Source organism: Protopterus annectens, chromosome 17.part0, assembly GCF_019279795.1.
Source record: "Protopterus annectens isolate FY-2018-M chromosome 17.part0, PAN1.0, whole genome shotgun sequence".
In the NCBI taxonomy this organism is placed as follows: Eukaryota; Metazoa; Chordata; order Ceratodontiformes; family Protopteridae; genus Protopterus; species Protopterus annectens.
Window position 1 is genome coordinate 314,132,040 of NC_056751.1, and position 27,267 is coordinate 314,159,306.

Below are 27,267 nucleotides of genomic sequence, written 5' to 3' on the forward strand. Positions count from 1 at the left end.
AACCAGTGATTATACCATCCAAACTTGCTCAGAGCTACGTATCTCTATAAACTTCGAAAAGTCTGCATTGTCGCCTTGTCAATCTATAACCTTTATAGGCGCCATATTAAACACAAAAGAACTGTCGGCAAAACTTCCATTAGAAAGAATATTAGACATTCGCTGACATGTTCAAACATTGCTACAATGCAAGAGAATTCAGGACAGATTTGTACTGCAAACCTTGGGTCTCATGGCAGCAGCTATCACATTATTTCCCCTGGCTCGTTTTCACATGCGAATTCTTCAATGGATGCTCTTTACCCAATGGTCCTTTCAACAGCTTCCGATGTCTCACAACATAATAATTACTCAATCATGCAAAGACCACCTTTCTTGGTGGATGGTCTCCCCTCAAGTTTTTCAGGGCAGACCATTTGTACTTCCTCCTCCGGTTGCCACGGTGACAACGGATGCCTCCCTGATCGAGTGGGGGGGGCATTTTCAGGGCAGGACTGTCCAGGGCACTTGGCAACCCCTAGAATACCATCTGCACATAAACGTCTTGGAGATGAGAGCGGTACTTTTAGCGTTGCAAGCTCTTCAGGACTCTACCTACCGGGACTATTGCAGTTCACACGGACAAAATGTCGGTAGTGTGATACATCAACAAACAGGGCGGAACCAGGTCCTATCCCTTATGTCGAGAAGCACTCAGCCTTTGGCAGTGGGCGATCTCCTCTCAATGGTTTCTGATAGCAACGCACATCCCCGGGAAGTCCAACGTCATAGCGGACAGGCTAAGCAGAGCAATTCTTATGTCTCACGAGTGGTCTCTCAATCAGTTAGTGGCGGACAAAATTTTCCGCAGATGGGGTCAACCATGCTGCGACCTTTTTGCAACCCCTCTCAACAGCAAGTGCAACGAATTCTTCACTCTCTTCCCCCTTCCAGGCCATTCCGTCAGAGATGCTCTAGTTCACGATTGGCCCCGGGGTCTGCTCTATGTATTCCCTCCCTTTCCCTTGATTCCAAAATTGATTCAGAAAGCGACCACTTTGGGATCCAGGATGATCCTCATTGCTCCTTACTGGCCTCGACAAGTTTGGTTCCCATTCCTGCTTCATCACTTGCTGGAGCAGCCTTGGAATCTGGACCCAGTGCCAGTCCTCTTGATCCATCAGTCGGGCAGGCTGCACTAATCCCTTCACTCTCTCAACCTCACAGCTTGGTTGCTCCACTTCCAACCTTAGCCAGGCTTCCATATGTTTCTCAGCCAGTGGGCGAAATCATACTTTCTTCACACAAACCTTCTACTAGAAAGACTTATGCTAGTAAGTGGAAACGTTTTTCCTTCTGGACAGCGGCTAGAAAGATTAACCCTTTTACAGCCCCTGTCCATAATATTTTAGATTTTTTGGCGGAACTTTTTCGAGTAGGCTCCTCAGCTGCCACCATTAGGGTACAATTGGCTGCTATCGCAAATTTTCATGATAGCCTAGCAGGGTCCAGTGTCATGTCCCACAAACTTTGTAAAGCTTTTCTTAAAGGGACTATGTTACTTAAACCCCCGGTTAAAGATCCCCCCTCCGTGGGATTTGAACTTGATATTAACTTCATTGATTCTCCCTCCTTTCAAACCTGCAGCTTCTTGTTCCTTAAAATTACTCTCCTGGAAGACTCTCTTCTTGGTAGCCATCACCTCAGCCAGAAGAGTATTGGAACTTCAAGCCCTTTGCGTTCGCACTCCATATCTTATTTTTCACAAAGATAGAGTTTCACTCAGGACTAATCCTTCCTTTTTGCCCAAAATACCCTCGGAGACAAATTTCAATCAGGCCATTGATCTCCCTGTATTTTTTCCTAATTATTCAAACAGAGCTGAACAAATGTTACACTGTTTGGACGTTCACAGACAGCTACATTTTTATTTGGATAGGACCAAACAGTCAAGAAAATCAGATCAACTCTTCCTGTCCTATGCTGAAGGGAAGCAGGGCCTGCCAGTTTCTAAGGTTACCTTGTCTAGGTGGCTGGCCTTTATTATTACCTTGATCTACCAACTGAGACATAAAGAACTTCCTTCAAAACCAAAAGCTCATTCCACCAGGGCATTGGCTACGTCGGTAGCTTTTCAGGCTAGACTTCCAATGGAATCTGTTTGTGCTGCAGCAACATGGGCCACTCCTTATACTTTCATTTCGCATTCCAAGTTGGATATGGCCTCCAGGAGTCGAGCTGATTTTGGTTCCACTGTGCTCAAGAGTCTGTTTCAATGAGCCACCCAGGACTAAGGTGCTAGGGATGCTGTCCCATCCAGCAAGAATGAAGGCGAGATAGACAACTTAACATTAAGAAGTTATGTACCTACCATAACGTTCCATGTTAATTGTCTTCATCTCACCTTCTTTCTTGCGTCCCACCCTCCATCCCCCTTGCCTGGTTAGGACCGAGAAGAATCCTTCTTGAGGCCTTCTTCCTATGGTTGACCTTGTTTATAGGTTACGTCCTTCTCTGTTTGTAGCACTGTAGGTTAACCTTGGTGGGTACTAGTGTGTTTTTTTCCTTGGTGTTAGCTTTTCCAAATGAGATCTGGATATCTGACGCCTAGCATTGTGGGATAAGGGGTGGCCTTGAGCCAGTAAATAGCTCTCGAGCTTTAGTATAAGGCTGAGTCGGAGCCGAGGATCGGCTCCGAACCCATCCAGCAAGAAAGAAGGCGAGATGAAGACAACTAACATGGAACGTTATGGTAGGTACATAACTTCTTATTCCTTCTTCAGGAGTCTCTGCATGTAATCCTGTTGGAGGACATAGAGAAATATTTTTGTCTCCTCCACTCACCACCTATGTGCTCTAAAAGGAACACTACCTGCTACTTCTCCAGCTATAATGTTTCAACCTGAAGAATCTCATGGATAAATGGTAGAGAACTGGTGCCAAAAATGGTTCTTGCTTGTCCCATGTAAATTGTAATGATGAGCACCTCACTTGCCCTATCGTTGGCTACCTCAGACAAATATAAGTTTTATACTGTTATGGTTCCTGTGGCACTTTAAGATTTAAAACATGTCAGTCCTCTATCCCTGTGTATGCTGTTGAGAAGACATGCTTTACAGTGATTTGATGTGCAAATGATTAAATATGGCATGACAATTCCTTCGACCCTAAAAGCGTAGGCTGCCCTGCATATGCAGTGCTGCCTGCAGAGTCCCAGGCATGTGCAAGGCATTGAAATCTGTACAGTGTTTACCAGGTATGCTTGTTGTGCAAATTAAGTGATTCAGAAACAGTAATGAGATGATCCCTAATTAGCATAATCTTTACACTCAGAGGTTGAAGCTATGTGCTATAAGCATGACAAGAAACATAAAGCATCATTGCATTATGGATGAAAACACTGCTGCAAGTGTTTGAGTCTTGCTAAGGGTGATTTTGAAGAAAACTTTCTTCTGGTTAAGACATCTGTTTGCAAATCTATTCCTTTGTACAATGATTGCTTTTGACTGCTCTTTACCCTGCTGCCTATATGGGATGTCAGTTTGCCAATACTTTTAAATGTGTTGACTAAAGTGTCCTGAGGGGTAGATCACAAGAGTAGTGAATTTAGTAGCCTGCAAGATTGTTAAACTGGATGGGAGATGCACCACTGATCCCATATTCAGAGTATTGTTCAATAATATTTTATTTATTCATTCATTCATTTATCCTTTGTTGACTGTGTTGATCCCACTAGGCTAGTGGCCTCTTTTCAGGGGAGACCTGAGGTGTTATTTATACTACTAGGGAAACTTTGCCTAGGGCATCAGGACCTTTCCCTGCTCGCATTTCACATAACGTGAGTATGTGTGCACATCCTGTTCCAGTCACAGTGGCGGCTGGGAGGATGGTGTGCGAGATGGAGAAAACATTGTAAGGAGTGGAGATGAATGCCAGCTCAAAAAAAGATACTTGTGGAATTATAAACGATTTCAAAACAGTATTTCAAAAAGAATTGTGTGTTGATTCAGTGGAATCGGTTAGAAAGGAGTGTATTGTTACAACCCTCCAGTTTGGAGGGTTATGGGATGATATACTGAATAATATGATTAACTAGAGTCAACCAGAAAATTATGTTTCTTGGGGAGAAATAGTGGAGAAAATACAGGTAGAGGAATTAGATGCTATTACTAAAGGGGATTACTCAGAAATGAAGAACATACTCTGAGACCGTCTCAAGTTGTCACTGAGGGCAGAATGAAAAGAGTAAAGAAGATACTATGAAAAGAAAATACGTAGTGAGTGTACAATGTAAAGGAAATAAGGAGATGGACAGATGTGAGGTATGAGGCACTGTAATAGTTCCTTTAGGCATGAAAACTCAAGAGGTAAGAGCCTTTATACTAATAAATAAAGATACATTTTTTGACTTTTGAGACTGCACAGGGTATGGAAAAGTTTTTTGTGTGAATATGAAAAGAGACAGACTGAATACATGGAATGATTATGTGGTTAAAAACATTTTTCTGAGAGACAAAAAAGAAAATACGGATGCAGTTTTGAACAGAGATGGAAAGAGAGACTTTGAAAGGAAATTTAAAAAATGTATGTAAAGAATTGATGGACATTTCACAAGTTTATGATAACAGGTGTTTGTGGACTGGGAGGATGAGATTGTAATGTTGTTTTAAAAATGGAAATGGATAAGACTGTGCATATTCCAAGTATTATAAATGTTGGAGGAAACAAGGGTGTGGTAAAATATTGGGGACAACAAAATACATGTTTTGTGTGTGTGTGTGTGTGTGTGTGTGTGTGTGTGTGTGTGTGTGTGATAGAGAAGGACATTTAGTGAATAATTCTGACAAAAAGAATGTTATATTTGTGGGAAAATAGGACATGATGCAAATAAATATGAACTTGAATGTTATAAATGTAAAAAACTAGACATTTATAGATGGACTGTAAAGAAAAAGATAAAAAAAGCAAATAGTGAAAATAAGGGAGAGGACAAATACAATGAAAATGAATTAGAAATAGGAATAGAGGAAACCTTAGGAAAAAGAAAAGGATGATAATAAAAAAGAGGAGGAAATAGGAATTGATTCACAATTTAGTGATGAAGATATAAGTTTGAATATGGTAAAAGGAAAAAAAGAATGCTATTGGTAGAACAGCAAAAAACAGAAAAAGGAAATTTAGAGGTACAAACTTAAAAGAAAAGAAATGGAGGATAAGTATTTCAAAAAAGTAGTATAAGAAGAAAATGATTTCCTTTAAGGAATTACAATAGTAATGTAATAATTATTTCAGAAAGTGTAAACAGTATGAAAAATATAACAAGGACAGTGATTTTAGAATGATACAATAAATGTGATGTAGATATAATTGTTTTGAACAATACAAGATTTCTAACAAATGAAAAAAAATATGGGATGGAGAGATAATGTGGGATTTGGGAAATGAACACTGTTCGAGAATAGCAGTACTATGTAAAAGAGTAGTAAAGACCCTAGATGTTACATTAATTAGAATGGGAAGACTAACTATTGTAGATTTATGATGGCAAGGAAAGGTTTATAGAATTATAGCAGTATATGTTTATGTTATCTATAAAGAAAGGAGGGAGAACTTATTTTAACAGATGTTATATAAATTATATAGCAAAAATATGAATATTATAATAAGTGGAAGTTTCAGTTGTGATTTAAAGAGTAATAGAAAAAGGAATGGAAAAGATGTAAGAAAAATAAGTTATGAAATGTGGTAAATTGGTAATATGAACTAGAAAACTATGGACATATAGAAGAGGTACACTAAAATCTGTGACTGATTATTTAATAATATATGAAGGAATTCACGTAGCAGAAGGAGAAGCTCTTGTAACAGGATTTACAAACCATTTAGTAATATGGTTGGAAATAAATTAAAATTAATATAGTAAAATAGGAAAGGGTATAACAAAGAATAAATGAAAAAATGGAATGAAAAAGGAAAGGAATTGATTATACAGTTATGTAGAGATAATGTTACTATGAAGGCATTTTATGTTACTTGGTCAGAATGGTGAATTATTTTTAAAACAAAATATAAAGAGGTGTTTTAGAATGGCAGAGTAAGATAAGAAAGACGGAGAAACAAGGTTACTCAAAAATATATAAAGATGTGTTTGAGAATTTAGAAAACAATGAGAGAGGATATTATGATAAAGAGAAATAAGTTTATGAAAGAAACTATGCAAAATAAGAAATTACTGTATAAACAAAGATATTTACTACAAGGGGGAAAAAGAAGTATCAGCATATTTAAGCAAAATATTAAAGGAGGTTAGTAGTGTAATGAGTGAAATGAAAGATAAAAAACAGAGGTAAATAAAGTCATTCCCAGATTATGGACATTGTGATAAATTATGTAGAAGAAATGGTTGAAAAAAGAGAGAATGTAATAAAATATGGGAAGTAAAACAAATTCTCAGAGAAAGTTAATAAAGAAATTGAAAAATAAATTACTTTGCATGAATTGGATAAAGTGCTTAAACAGTTAAATATAGATTTGGCAGCAGGTCCGGATAGAGTCAGATTTGTAAATGTGTAAAAATTTAGGAGAATGGCAAAAATAATATTTGTTCATGTTTTGATTGAGTGGTTAAATGAAGGTTTGAATCATAAGGCATTATCTAATGGATTATTAATATTCATATCAAAAAAGGTGAAAAAGAAGATATAAGGAATTGGAGACCAGCAGTGTTAAATAATACAAATGATAACATATTTATTAAAATAATACAGAAAAGATTTGAAAATAAGATGGAATATGTAATGGAAAAAAGTCTATATGGTATGAAAGGAAAGGGGTGTCAAAAATTAATGATAGTGAAATCATGGATGATATCCTAAACAGAAAAGATAATGTAAAACTTATAATAGGTGATATTAATAAAGCTTTTGGCTCAATAGAACATGAGACATTGTGGGAAATAAGATTTATTATTTTAGTAATAAAATTTAAAAAAGTGTGTATGACAGTATATGATAATAAGAAAGTACGAATTTAGGTGAATGGATGGCTAAGTAAAAAAATAGGGATGAGTAAATGTATAACACAAGGATGTCCTATGAATAGTATTTATAACTGAAGCAAATAAAATGTGGTAGTTAGGTTAATTGTAAAATGAAAAATGTAAAATATGAAATGCAAACAGGTGTAGGAATTCCAGTATTAGTGACATTTGCAGATGATATTATAACAACTGAAAATAGGGTATGCATGACAGAGGTTATATTTTGTATAATTCGTTGTTTAAAAGAAATAAGCATGCTATTAAATAAAGATAAAAGTAAAAGAATGGGTGACACAGTAAAAATAGCAGGCATAGAATTAACAATGAAAGATTCGATATTCGGTATACATTTTGGTAAAGAAGGGAATAGAACACAATGGGAAACATTATTAAAGGATTTGAAAGGAAATTGTGTTTTATGGAAAACATGTAGATTAGCCTTATAAGAAGAAAGTGATCTTGATAAAAATCAGTATTAATACGTAAAGTAGCATATTTACTAAGCATGTTTACAATTCTGAAAACATATGAGAAACAATTGTTAGAAGTATTTTTTCATTTATATAGGGTTCTAGGCTAAATCCAGTTATAGGGGGAAAATTGTATATGAACTATGAACAAAGGAGGAGGAGGACTAGGCCTGTTAAATCCAGCGGTGAATGCAGCATCATTCAATTTATATAAAGTTTATAAATGGATAAATGAAAAAAACAGGATTTTGGTAACAAGATTGTTTAAATATAAGTATGAAGAATTTGGGGAAACAATAAGAAGAAATAAAAGAATAAAATAATATTCTAATTAAGAAATAGAGAATTATCAACAAAAGATAAAAATGTGGAATATAAAGATTGATAGAATAGATGAAGATCAAAAAATATGGTATAAAAATATAATGAGACAATATTACTGTGCTTAATCAATTGAAAAATGTACCAGAGGAAAAAAATTAAATCAGTGAAAGAAAGAAATGGTATAGTAATAAATTAAAATGTCAATTTTTTTATGGAAATTGGGAATTAAATAATTACCAGTAAAAAGTAATATGCCAAATAAAAAGAAAACTGAGAGAATATATTTACATTGTGGTGAAGAAGAAACCACAGAACTTTTTTTTTTAAATGTAAGAGAATGAAAAAATTATGTGAAAAATATGTGCATAATTTTTTGAGATTTTAAGGACAGTAGTAGTATAAATATGAATGTGACTGAATATGGGTATTGTAAGAATAAAAGCGAAGAATCAAAAATTGGATAAAATGATTTATGTAGTATAGGTGTTATGAAATGAGAGAGTAAATGAAATTGTATCTAATGGGAAATGGATATTGCTATTAATATTAAGAAAAATTGGTGGTTATGGAAAAAGGAGGGGGGGTCTAATTAATAAGAATGTATAAAAATAATTAATAGAATAATAGGTTATGTATAGAAAAATATATAAATACTTGTGTGATTTTGTAAATCTGTACATTTATAAAAATGTAAATATGTAGATGTGTTATGTAAATATGATATAAGTATAGGATTGCTACTATTTTTGATAGGTGGCATGGGATCTTTTACATCCACTTGAGCTACCACCATTTCAAGCAGATCAGATCTAGTTTTAACATCTTAGTATTGTATGCCTTGTACATATATCATTAGCCAGAATCTTTGTAACAGTGCTGTTGTAATGGTCATGTGTTCTTGATCAGTTGCATTTCTGTGATTATTTTATGGGGTATGGGTGCTCAATACACTTACGTGCCTAAGATTGACTTAAGAATTGTGGATACAGACATCTAACTGTCAGAAACAAGTACATCATACAATGTGGCCTGGGATAATAGCAGTAGTGTAGGAGCAAGGCTGTTCATTTAACTATTTTCCATATCAACAGGGCAGTGCCTGAAAAACAGGGCAATGTTGCATCAGCTGGGCAATTGACACCTACCTGTAAGCCCAAATTCTAAGATGCTGAGAATGAGGTGATACTACAGGCTTTTTGTTTCCATGGCTAACAACAGTTTGATGTCCATGCAGATGACAAGACCTAGCATGACCATGCCTGAGCTGAGATTGTCAGCAGTGTGAATGTGGTGGTTGGTTAGGACCATGGGTATGATGTGGTCTGCATCAGGGCCACATATATGATCCATGTTGCCTCCCAGAGAGCAGAAGCTGGCATGGGAACATAGGGCAACAAGTGATGGGTCATCAACTGAACCATCCCTTACAGAGATGGAGGAGTTCTTGGCCTCTCTTAAAGACAGTACTGTCTCTACAGAGTCCCACAGTGCAGAGCTGTATGTTGGCGCAGATCTGGACAGTCCCCAGAGAGCATCCACTGTGGATGCCACAGTAGTTAGTCCTTTTTCAGTGTATTAATAACTGCAAGTTGTCTTTACCTATTAGTTACTGTAAACTTCATTAAGTCAGTCTGACTTATGCTTTACAGGTACATCAGGGATCCAGCAGGCACAACCATTTGTGCAAGGTATGGCCAGGGATGTTAGTTTTTATCATAGTTATAGCTGTAAATATCTGTTGCATGTGTGTTTGTGGTGCTGGGTCATAATTACACTGGTTATTTTTTGGTTTAGTGTATTCACATATGATTCTTTATCCAGCACCAGCACAGTGGATCTGCTCTCATTTGAGTTTGGAGAATCTATACCCTCTGATAATCTTGATAGGGATGAACACAGTTGTGGGGGTTCAGGGTATGTTTGTTTGACACAAGGAATGTAACCACTGGATCCCCAACATGGACCATGGACACAGTCTCTATGCCTGCAGATATACTGGCTACACAAACATCAGACAGAGAGGACAGGTTGATGGGGACACTGTTGATCAGAAAATGTGCTGGCCCACAGCAGACAGATGTTTGAGTTTGCCTATAACTGTCATGAATAGGGGGGCCCACACAGGAATGTTAGTAATGTTGGAGACATAGTTACTGACCTCCACTAGCAGTCGATGTGTCAGTGGCTGCAATGCAAGTTAAGTGCAAGGGCTGTTGTGGAGGCACAGGATGGTGCTGTCACAGCCATGGCAAACATATATAGATTTGGATCTAGGGTGTGCATGTTGACCTATGAGAGTGCTGTACCACATGAGTGTGATTTCTTGGAAAGTCTGAATCACACACAGGACTGTACAGAATTCTCTTTGACTTGAATACCAGAGGTGAGGTTCCACAGATGATAACCAATGTGGCCTTGAACTTGAAAGATCCTGCTCTTACAGTGGTAGCTCTTTCACAGTAGCATCTGTTGTGGAGGTGTGTATTCCAAGGAGAGGGCATTTCCAAGGTCATGGCCATTGTCATGCTAGCAGATGTTGGTCAAGGTGACATCGCACACCAGTATCTAGCCTGGGTCATGGTACAGCCAGGAGAATTCCTGGCAGAGTTATCTGTCATGGACAGGGGCATGTGCAGGATGCTGATCCCTCTGACATGCATTTCCTGAACCTGTCCAGTAGGTCAAGCAGCAGTGCTGCACCAACTACTGAGGTTGTGTCCCTTTACACACACACACACACACACACCTCCACAGACCCCAACACATCACACATTCACTGACCCTGGCTCTTCTTGATGTTAACCCCCCCCACCATACCAGTTCTGATACTTCCCATAAAAGCACTTTTTCTGTTTATATACCTCAGCAGTCACTTTGATACAGTTAAACATGATATGACTTGCACATGCATTGTAGGTGATACCCTGTGCATTGCAGACTACTTGGCAGTTGATGGAGTGATATCCTTTGCAGTTAACATACTTCCTTCTCAGTTCACCAGGTGGTTCTTTATTTCAATGCAGGTACAGTCTATAGCCCCCAGCACCTCAAGGAAATTGACTATATCATAGAAATCCTGCATGGTGTTGGCTGTCCGCTCTGGGGTATGTGAGAACCACATATACTCCCTCACACACTGAATTATAATACCCCACTGTGTCTGCAATAAGTCACTGAAAGTTCCCTATAGCTAATATACAGAAAGCAACACATATCTTGGTATCCACTGGGATAGGTACTCATTGACTCCTACAGGGCTGCAAATATGAATGAGGTATTTCCAGTCTGTTGGATGGTGCTCCTATCAACACTGTACTGGTCCATAATGTTGCTGTCATGGAAGCTATGAAATGTAAAATGCAGTCAGATGATCCAGTACCTCTGTGTGTGATGTTCCATACCATGTGGCATAGTCACTGCGATGACAGCCTCTTGCAGATGTACATTTACAATGGCCACAGTAACCCCTAACATAATTAATTGATTTACTTCATCTGGTTACAAGTGTTTGGCCTTGTTCAAACATAGTGCAGGTACAGCTCTGTTGTGCAGCATTTAAATGTTTCTGAATCACTCCACCATCTTGTTTTCTTTATCATACATAGAGCCTCATTATGTAGTCATTAGCATATAGCATGGCTAACTACATTATTTAGACTAGCCACACCATGTAGCTGCATTTTCTGAATCATACACTCCATGTTTGTGGCAGGTAATCATGCAGATTTCCTTAGCATTCTGCAGCAATGTTCTCTGAATCCATCCCATAGCTGCTTTTCTTAAGAATTTATGTGCTTGGAAGGAGAACTTCTTGAAGCTGCAGAGTTCATAACATTGTACAGCTTACAAGGACAATAGCTGCAAAAAATGTTGAATTTTAATAGCTGCTCATTCTGTTTTTTATATTGTTGTGCTTTTAATAAATCTGCTAGATTCCTTGTTAGAAAAGGATATTTTGTAAAGATGTTTAGATAAAAAAATGTGTTCAGAATCATTTATATCTTTCACATTAGTCTGATAATGATCTAGTTATTGAAGCTGTTAAAATGAAGGAAGTTTATACACTAAAGTCTGAAAAAGCCTCTGAGCCATTGAGACAAAAAGTAGGTGAGACTGTTAGCAGGAATTATTGAGAATAAGTATAAAGTTGAATTTAAACTAGACGTTGGTGCAGAGTGTAATATTTTGAAGATACCTTTACAGCACTGCAACTAGAAGGCACTAAACAGCTGTTTGCATATTGTTCACATATTTTGGGCACCTCCTGGAGCTATTAGGCCAAATAATACTGACATAAGCTGGAAGTACGAGATGCAGTTTTAAATTGTAGAACTTAAAGAAGTCAATTCTAATGTTCAAAGAAATGTCTTGAATGCTGAGGAGAGCTATAATGATATTCTGCATGACTGATTAGTTCACAGTCATAGTATGCTTGCCAGCAGAATGTCATATTCCAATAAAGAAGTTCCAGTAATACATGCTGCAAGGAAACTAGTGATAGCTCTCAGGAGTAGACAAGCAAATGAACTCAAATTAATGAAAGGCTTATGTGTCATTGAAAAATAACCAAGGCAACATAATGCTGAATAATATAGGGTCTATATTATTTCATCAAAATCTACTTAACATTGAACTGTTGTTCATTGAATTGACATCATTGAACTTCCCTTCATCGAATGCTCAAATCAGATAACATTTTCCCAGCTAAGGAAACTAACTGGCCAGCACACCAACCAACACACAAACACATTAAATTAAACCCAACAAACTGGGGGGCTATGCCCCCACAGCCCCCCCACTTATATATACCAACTCTAAGACTGCACTGCATTGGAGAGAAGTGCAATTTTCCATATGTTGGCCAATTAGTTTCCTTACCTGGGAAAAACGTTCAATGATTTGAGCATTTGATGAAGGGAAGTTCAATGATATTGGTTCGATGAATAGCAGTTTGATGCAAGTAGATTTCGACAAACTGATATAGACCCATAATATAGTTATGTTACTAAGAAGTAATGGGATTTGATTTACAAGATATGATTGCTGTAATGGGAGCACTACCATTTCTTATATTTGAAGCTATGGTTTTGTCAGTGCTAAATGCTATGTTTGTTCAGTGCCATATGCAGCAAGATTTCTGGCAGATTAAATATTTTTAAGTCTTATATTTTGTGTTTGTCTTAAATTTTAATTTTTAATTTTTAAAAATTTTTAGTCAGGTCATAAGATTTTTTTTTAATTTTAAGTATTAAGTGAATATGTAACTTTTTTTATTAATTTTCAACAGTGAAACTCCTCAAATGCCTACATTTATGGTAAATTCCAAACACAACTGAATCATGCATCTCAGTTAGTCCTCCTGCTGCCAGACAGAATAATCTCTGCCTGTATTCAGCAGATCCACAAGAGCATGAGGTATGTGCAGAATGATCTGTTCCAGCATAACAACTGTTTTACTAACCTTCCTGACCCAAGAAGCACAATCCAGTACTTTTACTCATGTGGGCAATGCCCTTGTCAGTGGTCTTTCAGTTAAGTAGTAGGCTGTGGGTCATAAATTTCCTCTGTGATCCCTGGTAACCACAGCACTGTAGAAATCATCATTAAGTGAGTATAACTGAAAAGGATTGAGTAATCTTCCACACAAAATCTGGTTTATTTGACAAAGTCTGTTGAATTTTTTTTGTATGCCTGCTCTTGAAATGGTCCCTAAACACCTTCTTACAGCATTCAGGACCGTGCAAAATCAATTGCTGTATAGATAGGATCAGTGAGTTTAGGAATGTTTCTATTATGTTTCAACAAGCTCATTATTTTTGTCACTCCTTTTGCAGTAAATGGCTGTGGCAAGTTTTGCACGACTGCCTTCTTATTAGTAAACATTCTTCACTGCCTTTGAAAAATCACATTTGAAGTAACATCTCTGTTTGTCCCAAATGCATCTTGTGAAGGATTATTTTAAACTGTCTTTGTCTATTATCTCCAGTACACACAGTGATAACTCCAAAATGTTCCTTTTCAGTCTTAGAACAAATGAGAACTGCATATAGTAATGTAGTATTAATATGGTGCTCAGAGCCTTGAGAATTTCATTTGCATACTGTAATCCAGTACTACCATGTTATCTCCTGCATTAATGATGCTCAAAATCATAGCTACTGCATTATGAAAAAGTACATGGCTGCCATGAAGTCCTTGACAAAGTCAACTATAAATGGACTGGCTGCCCCCTACTATAAAAATAAATTTACCTTGCAAATTCACACTCAGAGGAAGATTTCAAAACTTGTTGACCACATTAACAACAGTAAAGCTCTTGTGTTCTATAGAGAGTCTATTGAAAAGAGTAACTAGGGTTGTAGGCTTGTTACAGCTGGGTACATTTTAAGAATACAGTTACTGAAGTGTGCGTGTTTCACAGAAAGCTATCACAGCCCATCAGATTTTCTAACTAGAAATGCTAATGAGTTCATGATCAAGTCTGCTGCTCTAATAATCTTCTTATTCAAATTTGCCATTATCTCTTCCATAGCTTCTAAGACGTTTAGCTGAATTGAATACTGCTTGTGAGGAAGATGTGACCATCCATCGCAACTAGTGTGACCTAAGCTTTTCACAGTTGTACATATCCATAGGTCATACTCTACTAAGATGTGGTTGCAAGTTATTGCTAGACCTTTCCTTGCTTAACAATTACACTGTAGCAGAAGTCCACTACCACATGAGCTAGTATAGGGAGGACATCATTTATTTCTGTTTACTAGCTTCCATTGTAAACTTGTAATTTAGGTCTCAGAATATCTGTCTCTGCCTTAGATTCTTGTGGTCCAACCGTCCATATGGTGGCACTTTCCTTTATGGGGCAAATGCTGAAGTGTAGTGGCAAAAGTATACCCTCTATTTCCAAGAACTGATATTTGCTCTGAAGTGCAAGCATAGTTTCTCATCATCCCCTTTATTACTAAAGTATTCTAATAGATGGCAGAGGTGAATTAAGTGATAAAGATGCCCTGTTGTCTTTCAAGACATTGCATTGCACTGCCAGCCCCTTACCAATAGAATAAAATGTATCTATGCATCACCTCCATTTTAACTAAGGGATGATTTTACCTATCACTTCTCAGGGGTTAACTTCTGCAGCATGGTTAATTCCAGTTGTGACATGTCTTCTGGTATGGGCATGGAGGTATACATTAACTGTGACTTAGCTTTTCTTTTTCATCTTTTGAGAATTGCTCCCTATCTTTCTGTGTAGAAACAGAACATTTATTACCCCAGTGCCTTGATTACACATAATTTTAGCACTTCTACCATTTCCTTTTAGGTTACTTTTACTCTCTTTCAGCTTATGTTCTACTACTACTTCTTTACAATTTTGCATATGGGTTCTGAAAGTGTATCTTTTAAGAGTGCAACCTTTATACTATATTCCATATCATTAGCACATGCCAAAATATTTTGATAAGTGCCTCCCAGTGAGATCTCTGTGCCAAAGAACTTATTTTGCTTCTAACAAAAAAACTTTCTTCAACATTTGAAGGAAGGCAAGATTACTTCTAATTGGATTCACCAAACCACTGTATTCTTGGTAAACTTTCTACCTTTATTGTCACATTCTGTTGTTGTTTCTCACATTTATGCTGTGCTTCCAAGATGAGACCTCAGTCTCCTTCAGTTTGACCAGACTAATTTATGCTCAACATCTTTTACAAACTCATGTTAGGCTTCTTTACTTGGTTTCATCTAAGTGCAACTTTCTAAATGTGTAGGCCTTATCTAGCATAATCCTAATATACTTTAGACATGTAGATTTTACTATAGAATATATGGTTTTAGGTACATACTGTGCATATTATTAAATCATCAAACTTTTCCCAAAAGTCTGCAGTTTCAAGGCTGCAAGACTGTGCATTATGGACTGCATTTGCAGAGGTGATAAAGGTCTGTAGGCTTTTAATTTTACTGGCCACAATAGACTGACTCCTATAGGATTAACATTTCCAAGCCCCTTTTACATCTTATATATTTACCTTCTGTGACTCTGCCATTGACTCGTCATGTGTACTATCATTGTCTGTACAATCATTAGCTTCTTTACCTTAACTAAGCATTGTCCATTCGGTGGGCTCATAATAATTCATACTCATATTTTCATTTCAGTTAACGTCATTTGGACCTTTACTTTTACTAATCCCTATCACTCTGGCACAGCAAAGTCAAACACCATCCATCAGAGCCAACTAGCTTTCTATCATAAACGTTGACTTTCAGTTTGGGGTTTTCATATGTCACCAGCATTTTTACATGACTGCACAGATGTATATCAAAGGGTCATCACTTCCTTAGCAGCCTTTCTCTTCTTCTGCATGGACCACCATTCCCAGTGTTCATGAGATGGAAAAATGGAAAAAAAATTCACTTACATTTTTCAGTTTTGCCTTGCACATTACCATACATTTCTAAAAAGTGCTGAATAATTGACATTATCTCCACTTCCTCCTTTAGTTCTCCTGTCAATTTTTAACTGATCTAATGTAACAACACATTTTTTGATCATTTTGACAAATAAAACAAACGTATTTACAAAGGAACATATTAACTAAAATTTATATGTTACAGTATTCCTTTTCAAGTGACATTTGCATGGGCGACATCTTATTCAAAATAGCTTTCATGTTCTCCCCATTCAATAAATATACCATTATCTATACCACTCTAAACAAATGATATATATATATATATATATATATATATATATATATATATATATATATATATATATGTGTGTGTGTATATATGCACACACACATCTCCCATTGACTGAGAGCAAAAGATTAACTATGGTAAATGCTTGGGACATCCCTGTGTAGCAGTTTCCATTTAGCCCATTTACAAAAAGATGCTTTCTCCCTTTCCCACTGATTTCACTTAATTCCATTTTTTTACCTTCCTATTCATTTCCTTTTACCTTTGTCACATTAGGCTTTTCCTTATTTTCTCATGTTTTGGTGATCACTTTCATTGCTACAATAACTAGTAAGGATATTAGCTCATTAAACTGAGCTGGTTATTTTTTCCCTACCCATTTTAATAAAAATATTTCTTTGGTGAGGATCACCTTTTCACTACTTAATTTTATAATGATTGTGTTGAGATCCAGTTTAAACTGTTGTAGGTTTTCACATTCCCAAAATACATGTTCCCAGACACCTCTTTCTTTTGTATTGCATATCCAACATAAACCTACAAATCTCTAACATATCTTCTCATCCTTCTCTGTGGTATAAAATATCAGTGGAGGCATTTTCAGGTAAATATTTGGAATTTCCTTGACTTAGTGGCATTTCTAGGATCCTGACCCACCTATCTCCACTATTCCTTGTTAAACAATCTCCCCCAGTCTACTGTCCCATTCCACACTAATTTTTGCATCTACGCATTAACAGGCAACAACTCCTCAACTCAATTCAAGAAACTACTTAAAATTCACTTCATGAATAACAGACTGTGCTCCTGTATCACCCCTGGCTAGTACTTCAATATTTAGCTATTATCAACCAGATTCATAGTTTAGCTACAGACCTATAATGTCCATAAATTCAGATATATTGCCTTAACTTAAGACAGTAGGACTAATTGTACATCCAGCTTCTCTAGAGGTGAAAGAAATGTATCTCATGAATGTTGTCCAATGTACTCCCTTCCATTTTGCTCTACTATGTTTCAAAGTAAGTACCATATGATTGTCATATACTAACATTTGTGTAGCCTGCCTTTTACTAATATTTAATGTATTCTCTGTTAACTATAAAAATGTTACCTCTTGGGAGTTTTTCTCCCTGGGCTTCTGCTGAAAATGGACTTATATCCAGTCGGACTCTTACGGTTAACAAATGTAAAATAAAAATAAATTAATAAAATAAAATACATATCACTCTTTCACTTTTGTTAATGCATTGCAACATTTATTTATGATTGTCTTGTTTGTTGAACTTACTGACCTGGCTTCAGTTAAAATGTCTACTGTGTATGTTGTATCTTGGGGAGAAACAACCATATTTCCTTGAATTTCTGAATCAGTCCCTGATAGCTTACTCTCTCATTATCTTGTAAATTAAAGATTTGTGCGTCTTCCCAGTCTATTATTCTATTGCCTTCAGGAGTTGCACCCAGAAGTTAGCAGCCCAGTGCAGATGTCTCCAGATCATGAAGGCTCTTTCATTCCTCCCAACTGCTTGTTACTTGTGGTATGTAGCCATTTGGGGTTACAAATATTTTCCATTTTTTTACCTGCTTATTAAGTGCTGACAGGATTGTGCATATCTGCCCTGCAGGTTATTATGTAATAACCTCCAAACATAATTTCTAATTATTTTGTGTCCCTTACTCCGCTCCACGAACAACACGGTCTTCCATCTGGTGTTATAATTTTGCTTTTATAGTACATATAGCAGACTTAGTTGAGTGGCTTTACAGTAGTTTTCTAGGTCAAAGAAACCCAGATGCCCCCTCATCTTTGTGTAGGATTAGCTTTTCCCTTTGTATCCTTCATTTTTTACCTTCCCTAAAATATTTTTAACTCCTTCTTAAGCCTCTGCCAAACCATACCTTCTGACTGATGAAAATAAGCTTGCCCAAAGTAGAGTGTTAGTGGGATCAAAAACAACTTAACAGCTTGTATTTTACTTTCCTCCTCATCTTCCATTTCCTTACTTTATTAAATATTTTCACTGTTGGAGTTTCCCATATTTCCTTTGTCACTTAAAGGGTGTCAGACAAATCCTTATGTTGGCCATGCTTTCATATCTTATAAATATGGATACTTTTGTACCAAGTCATGAGTGGATGTATATTTTGAAACTATTAATTCTGTTTATGTTTATCATTCTCATTGCTTCAGTAGCCTTTAGGCAGCATGGGTTGTTTCTCTAAGAAACAGCAACCTGACAGCTTCATAGAGCTATAGCTCCCCCATCCTTCACTCTTACTGCTGATTGGCTGGCCCCAAAGAGGGAAATCAGTAGTCAGTGTGAAGATTTCTTCAGTACTTTCTTGCCGTCTCAAGAGGAAGCATCTCTTGAGCTTCTTAGCTTCACAGGAGCAGCAGTCAGCTAAGAGCTTCATTTCCTGACATAATTTCCCCTTGGGGAACCCCTCCACACAGAATTTTTTGCCCTTTTAAGAAAAATTTATTCAGTTTAAATTTCTGACTAAAAGAGGTATTTCCTCTATGAGAAACCTAGTATTTTTACCAATATCAGCCAGGGACCGCTATTTATAGCTACCTGTGTTGATTAGCTAATATAGCCTAATTTTGACTAAATATGTTTTCTGCTTGTATAAATTTTAAAAATTGTGACTAAAAGATTATTTTGAGATGGGCAGGGATGTGTTTTACAGTATAGTGCTTATGCTCACATTTTAACAATCTGTCTTCCACTTTTTCTTTTACTGTTAGGGTTTTTTATCTTAGTAAAGGAATACAGACAGTGTAATTGACTGCTGCTCATGTTTTTACTTTGTGAAGGGACAGGGACAAGACATATTAGGGTAAGTGTGCTGCTTGTGTACTGACAACTTACCTTCTGACCAACTTGCTCCAGCCACACTTACTGCTTTTGGGTTCTCTTACTCAGCTACAGCATGGATAATTACTCTAGTCCTGCTGATTCCACTCCTGTGGTTCATGGAAATACATAAACACTTACCAAGGAACTCTTGCCATTACTGTGGGCTCTTCATGCACCTTGGCTAAACCTGCAGTGGTCATTGGTTGTTCCTCACTCCAGTCACTTACCTCTTTGGTTTTGACTGATGTAGTCCTTTCAGCCATGACAAACCAGTGGTCAGGCACATCCTCTTCAGCTCTTCCAGTGTCCGATTTGGGCATGGGAGAACCATCTTCTCTAGGGCTGAGAGGCACTCTAGGAGATTCTTCATGTGGTAACTGAAGAAAGAGACCATTAGACTGGTCAGACATCCCTCCTTTGAGTCAATCATCTTCACAGGGACTCCTATAAAGAGAAAGACAAAAGATTAAACATTATTTACCTCAAGAGGCAATTACAGTTAAGAAAGATGATTTTCTTGCCTTAGGAAAGCATGCATTACAGGCTATGAATACTGGTGTCCCGAAAATATTACAGGTGAGCATCCCCTGTAAAGAAATTCCTGAGGAAACTGGCTGATTCTGATTATGACAGAGATGGATCTTCATCTTCTTCAGGTTCACGTATCCAACTTTCTGACCGTGAAGAAAATACAATTTCTTTTCATCATGTGGAGGAATTGTCTTTTAATCACACCATAGGATGAATGAGGTATTTTTATGGGAACAAACAGAGGTTCCCTATGAACTGAGGAGATATTTTGATATGTTACAAATGGATATTCCTCATTCTTCCTATACTGATAGCCTTGGAGTATGTGTTGAATGTTACCTTGTAAGCATCCTGATACCCATCTGTCAGTCCATAAAAAGCTGTTAAGATGTAGAAAGTGTCTCAGTGTAATAAATTTATTTTCTCTTATCTTAGATCAGACCCATCTGCAATATCCACTGCATCTACTGCTGCTATAGATTGGTATTAAGCAACAACCCTATACCTGGTGACCAGGAAGGCAAGGTGCTGCAATGTGTAGATAACAGAGCATTTTCTTCTTCCACTTTGGTTTTCAGAATTCTGAATTATCAGGCATACATGTGGAAGTTTGTGCTTCGTAATATGGATATATATTGGGAACATTTTACTTTAGTTCCTAGAGAAGAAATTTCTTTTTTTTGAATTAAACTGTTTCTACCTTGGCCCAGGTATCCAAACATGCTTTGAAGAGTGTGCATTATTGTGCAAATACTGTGTCTAGAACCACTGCTACTGCTACAGTGGTGAGAAAATATGCTTGGGTACATAACCAAAAGTTTGCTGATGGGGTAAAGTCTAAAGTCTTGGGTTCTGCTTTAGATAAGGAGGTGATGTTTGGCTCTACTGCTACCCATGTTCTCAAACAATATGATAAAAGAGCAAAAATGATTCAAGGAGGTTCTAAGACTTTTCATGCCCCCCAATACAAATCTTATATGCTTAACTTTTTCACAAGAAAATCCCAATAAGTAAAACCAGCCATATTCTGGCATATTGCTAAAAGGAGATGACCAGAGGGAAATAACAAGAAACAGGGGTCCTTTCAGAAAAAAGGGGCACACCACCAGTACAGAATAACTATGCTGTCATTCTTTCCCCCTCCCTGCCCTCTGGCTAGTATCTCCTCAAATCTGCCCTGCAAACTGGTTCTCAACATCCCCATTTGGTAAAAGATTGTCTCATTCTCCTAGGTGTTAAAAGTGGTTCATGAGGGTTACAGATGGCACTGGATACAAAAGCCTCCTTTCAGGGGGAATTCCTACTCATCCTCTGAACTAAACAGAATATTTTCTTCAGGTTCTTCAGTCTTTACACACCCCAGAACTCATAGAACCAGTGCCTGTAATTCAAAGGGGCAAAGGTTTCTATTTCAGCTTTTGATACCAAGAAAAAAGTCTCTGGAAAACTAGTACTAGATCTTTCTTTCCTAAACCTGTATGTGAAAGTAGCAAAATTCAAAATGTTGACCTTATAGAACCTGTTAACCCTCATCTCTCTCATAAGTTACATGTTAACATTAGATTTAAAGTTTCTTATTACCACCCCCCATAGCCACAGGCTTCAGAAAATTTCAAAGGTCCTGTATTTCTGGGTCACATTATCAACTCTTTGATTTACCCTTTGAATTATGTATAGCTTCAAGAGTGTTCATGAATTGCCTGTTTCCAGTCAAAGCTCATTACAGACTAAATAGCATTCACATTTTTAATTATTTAGAAGACTTATTTATCTTTGCAGACACTTTATTTGGATGTCAAGGGTCATTAACATGGGTTATGTCTCTTCTGCATAATCTGTGCTTCCAGATAAATTATGCAAAATTCTTGTTGACAAGATCATGTTTCTTGGATGTCTTCTAGAGACTTCTCTAAAAAATGTCTTTTTGACAAAGGAGAAGGTAGATTTATTTATATCTGTAGTCTTTACTGAACTTCTCCAATCAGTCTCAGACTTCTGCAACAGAATTTCCCACAATCCTAGTGCTCATGGCTTCTATGATTCTAATGATTTCCCCCAGACAGGTTGCACATGAGAAATATAGAATATTTTCCAAACAACTCTTGGATCCATCATTAATATTCTCTGGAATAGCAAATTCCAGTTTTGGGCTTTCTATAAATGGAACTGCATTGGTGACAACATCAAATTCTGCTAAAGCCATGTTCTCACCACAGACACCTCAGATTTTGCTTGGGGAGCAGTTTCCATGGGTTTTAGGTGCAAAGCTTGTGGAGTCATTCAGACAGACCAAATCACATCAGTTTAAAAGATGTGTTGGCTGTGATTCATGCCCTGAAAACTCTCCATCACCTATGGTCACCAAGACCTCTTATTGTGATTACAGACAATACCACAGTCATGGTACATAAATGAGCAAGGAAGTACAAAGTCATACCCCCTTTGCAGGCTGACTGCGATGACGTAGGAGTTATCTCTTCAGTATTCCTTAACCAACCAAGCATCTTGCATTTTGTCAGAGTAAAACATTGTGACAGACCCTCATTCCTTATTCAGGCATATAATGCACAATGACACTCACAAATTTGGTTTCACAGTACTGGAACAAGTACGGCCATCTCCTAGAAGAGGCCCATGGAAATTAATACTAGAGTCAAAAGAATATTGGTGGCAGGTCTACTTGAATGCCACACAATTTCCAGGACTGAATGATTCCATCTCCATTACTAGTATACTAAAACTTAGAGCTTTTAATAGATGATGTTTATCTATTATATTTCATATATTTTATTATTTTATTATTATACATATATAAATTAATTCGCAAGTTAGGTTGTATATGAATATATTTATACATTATAAAATTAGGTGGAAATATATACCGCTTAGTAGTGAATTTCATTCGCATTTAAATATATTATATATTTTTAGGTATGTTTTAAAATATAATGTATTTATACATAGTATATAAGTTTGAGTTTATGTTTCGTAACGGTCGAAATGCATCACATAGAAGGACACCTCAAGCTGAAAAGGTGTATACTAATTCTGAATATTAATGAGCTATATCATCATTGGCTAATTAAATAATTGCCAATATGCCTAAAATTTTATAAAGTGATGCAATGTGTGTTTTAAAATTGTCTGATGAAGGCTAGTATAATACAGCCGAAAGCGCTTACCATTTTACAATAAAAGTTTTGGATTTCAATTCAACGGTGGTCCGGCACTTGTTATTGTGCTACTGGATTTATTGTTTAATAGTTTGTGGTTGTTCGTGGAGTTTACAAAGTCATACCCCCTTTGCAGGCTGGCTCCGATGATGGAGGAGTTATCTCTTCAGTATTCCTTAACCAACCAAGCATCTTGCATTTTGTCAGAGTAAAACATTGTGACAGACCCTCATGAATGGAAATTAAAACATAGGACTTCCAGAAAATCATCCATTTGTGGGGAATGCCTCAAATAGATCTGCTCACCCACTTTCAAAACAGACAACTAAGCAGAGTTGCTCCAAGGCTCCTTGCAAGCATGCCTGGAAAACAGATTTATTTTTTCTTCCTAGACAAGAATGTACCTTTATGCTATTCTACCCTTTATTCTGATATCCTGGGTAATTTTAATGATTCAGAAGGGTTCTCCCAAAAGTCATTGTGTTGATTTTCTTTTGACCGAGGCAGCACTGGTTCTTCCTTCTTATGGAATTGGCCAAGGGCAATTACCACAAGTTTCCTCACAGACTGGATCTACTCACAGAAGATTGGGGGGGGGGGCTAATGCACCCCATTCTCAATTAACTTCAACTGACTGCATGGATAATTCAATTTTTAGGCACTTATTTCACGAGGGCATGCAATAGGTGCTGAAGGAGGCAAGAAAGCCTGCTTCTAGAAAATCATATATTGATAAGTGGATGCAATTTTCCACTTGGTGCCTAATCAATAACCAGGGCCCCATTTGGAATTTTGTATGACTGCTGCTCAAGTATTTGTATGAGTTACTTTCCTGTAGCATTCTTATTTCTCTTTAAAATTTCAACTTGTGACCATTTCAGCAATTCTGCTCATGGAGCCTCCTCTTTCTTTTCTGTTTGTGGTAAAACATTTTCTGAAAGAAGTTTTATACTTGAAACGTCTTTGTAAACAGGCTGCTCCTCCTTAGGATCTCAACTTTGTGTTGGAAATGTGACTATGTCACCTTTTGAACCTTACCATCAAGCTCCTCTAAGGTTCTTGACTTGAAAAACTGTACTGCTCATCACTGTGACATCTGTACAATATGTACTGAGTTGCAAGCTCTCATGGTGAGTGAACCTTACCTCATATTCCACAGATATAGGGTCACATTAGGAATAAACTCCTCTTTTATTCCCAAAATGGTTTCAGGGTTTACTTTGAACCAAGCCAGCAATCTCCCAGTTTTCTATCCAGAACCTAAAAATCATGCAGAAAGGATTCTGCATACTGGATGTACATAGGCAGTTTGGGTGCTATCTTGACAGGACTAATTCCTTTAGAAAAGCAGATCAGCAATTTATTTCTTATCAAGAGACAAAAAGGGACATCCTGTATCTAAACAGACAATTTGCAGGTGGTTGTCCTCATCTATTGCATTTTTGTTCCCTCCATAGCAGATCCATGTTGGGCAGTACCAAGCCACATTCTGCTAGAGCCCTGTTTTCTTTGATGACTTATTGGAAGAGGGTGGACTCTAGAAGCATTCTAGATGAAGCCACATGGTCCTCCATATGTACTTTTGCAAAAACATTTCAAACTGGATTCCTTTTCAAGGTCCAGATCTAGCTTTGCTAGGAACATTCTCCAGGGGCTCCTGGATCCACAAGCTTCACTTATTTCTTCTAATTTAATGGGGGCTAAGAGTGCTTTCGTTCATATCCAGTTTAATAGGTTCAAATGCCTCACATGATTGTCTACCTTAACTGGATCTATCTGTTGCCTCTGATTTGGTCTGTACTGTTTACAATAGTAATCTCTCAATACATTTAGAAATTTTATTGGTTATGCTCCTGTTTTGCAAGTATATTGATTTCTTATTTTTATGGCCACCATTTCCGCTATCTGTTGCCTTAGTCTCCATTCTAATAGTTTGTTGTCATGGAGTTATTTTCAAAAAAAGTTAGCTTTAAGATTTTTGCCGTGTAAGCATTTAGATTATCTATAGGTCCATGTTTCATCTTATCTCACTTAATTATACCTCACACTCTGTCCTGATACTTGTCCCTCTATTCCTTTGCAGTATTTCTGTCTGAGTGCATCCAAATTGGATTTGTGAGTCAGTTTTCTTAGCTCTGTCGAGCAGTGACACTGAGGTAATCCCTGGGGTATATCTGCGATCTCCCATCCATTGGTCAAGATTTCTCTTGAACAAGGCCAGCGAGGTGCTTTGCCTCACATATACCGGGATTTTATTCCACAGCATAGGGAGTCTTTGGGTGATGAACCTATCCCTCCAGCACGTCCTATTAATAGCCGTGTCGAGGTTTAAGTCTCTCGCCCTTGTGGCTCTGATGGATCTAGATTTTTTGAGGTGAAGCATATTCATCAAATCTGGGTTTGACATGGCCTTGTATGTTAGGCAAAGGTCACCTCTGAGCAAGCGTGCGACTGAATAGAGCTGGAGTTCTTTCAGTCGGGCAGCATAGGACAGATGTTTGAGACCCTTTATCCTTTTGGTGAGGAACTTTTGTGGCCTCTCCAGCTGCTGCAAGTGTCGGGTCAGATACATTCCGAATGGGGCATTGTACTCAATGGAATTAAAAAAAAATTAAACAAAAGACTTTTTTTATATAACTTTGACAATTCTTGCTGTGGCCAGGAAAACTATTACAAGAAATTGGAAGAACCCTTCAGAATCAAAACCCTTTCTTTAATTTTCTTTCTATACCCCTCCCAATCCAGAACAATTCATTCTAGTTTGGAGGATAGCTTCTTAATGACTCCTGCAGTTGCTTATCTATCCAGTCCTTGAAGCTGTTCTTCTTAACAAAGTGTGTGGGATAATGCAAATGCTTACTACTTTCCAAATGTTTCCTAGTAGATAATGTAACCTTTAGTGGTACATCATGTGATAGAAGTATAGGAAATGCTTTGGTGTTACTTATATTTGCATGTTTATATTTTTCTTAAAATATTTTACAAAAGTTTTTTTAAAAAAAATTATAAGGTTTATCAAGGTTTGAAATATAATATAATAAATGAATACATTAAAACAAATTGTTTGCAAATGAAATAGCAATTTAACTATTTACAATAATTACAAAATGCCTGAGACCAAATTATTAATAATTTACACAAGCTATGCATAAAAATGCTAAGAACAATTAACTTAATTATATTTAAGATGAAAAAGTTTCAATGACGGCTAATATTTTCAACTCAGGATTGTTCTTAAATTTATTAGGGAAAATTTGATTCTCTTTTATTGCTATTTCCTTGGTTGTCGTGTCTTTCAGGAGGATAAGAAAATCTTCAAATTTTGATTCTGAAGGGTTCTTCCAATTTCTTGTAATAGTTTTCCTGGCCACAGCAAGAATTGTCAAAGTTATATAAAAAAAGTCTTTTGTTTAATTTTTTTTTAATTCCAGCATATTAAACAGAATCATCTCTTTTGTTAAAATGAGAATCATTCCATAAACCTTTAAAAAACTCTTGTACCTTTACCCAAAATGTACAAGCCATAAAACAGTTGTAAAACATGATCAATTAGCCTTACAATGTTTTTTCCATCTCTGACATTCAGACATATTTTCTTTTCTCATTTTAGCAACTCTTACGGAGTTAAAAAAGCTCTGGACTAACATTTCCAAGTAAAAAAAACTCCTTTTTTAATTTCTCCAAATCTTTTGGGTTTCTAATACCATGACAGGAATGGACTCCTTCTGGAATTTGTATGGATTTACATGTATTGTAACATATCTAAATACGACTGTAGATTCTTTTTTATAAGACCCGTTGCTCCTACCACTATTGGAACTGTCTGGGTATCTTTCTTCCACATTACCCTCATTCTGCCTACATATCCTGATATTTTATGACTTTATGTCACTCTGTACACAAGAAACAATAGTCACTGGGTGTGATGATTTCACTATCAATGCTACTTTTGTCTTCTTTTCATGGACCACTATATCCAGTTTTCTAGCATCTATCCTTTGAACTTTTAGTAATGGGTGATCCCATGTGATGTAATCTTCATAATTTTCTATGATGCTTTGTGGCTCATGTTTCCAGCGTTTTTCAGCCACTTCAATACCATACTGTTTGCACAATTCCCAGTGCAACAGTCTTGCCACATTATTATGCCTTTCTGTATACAGTCCTGCCATTAGTATGTC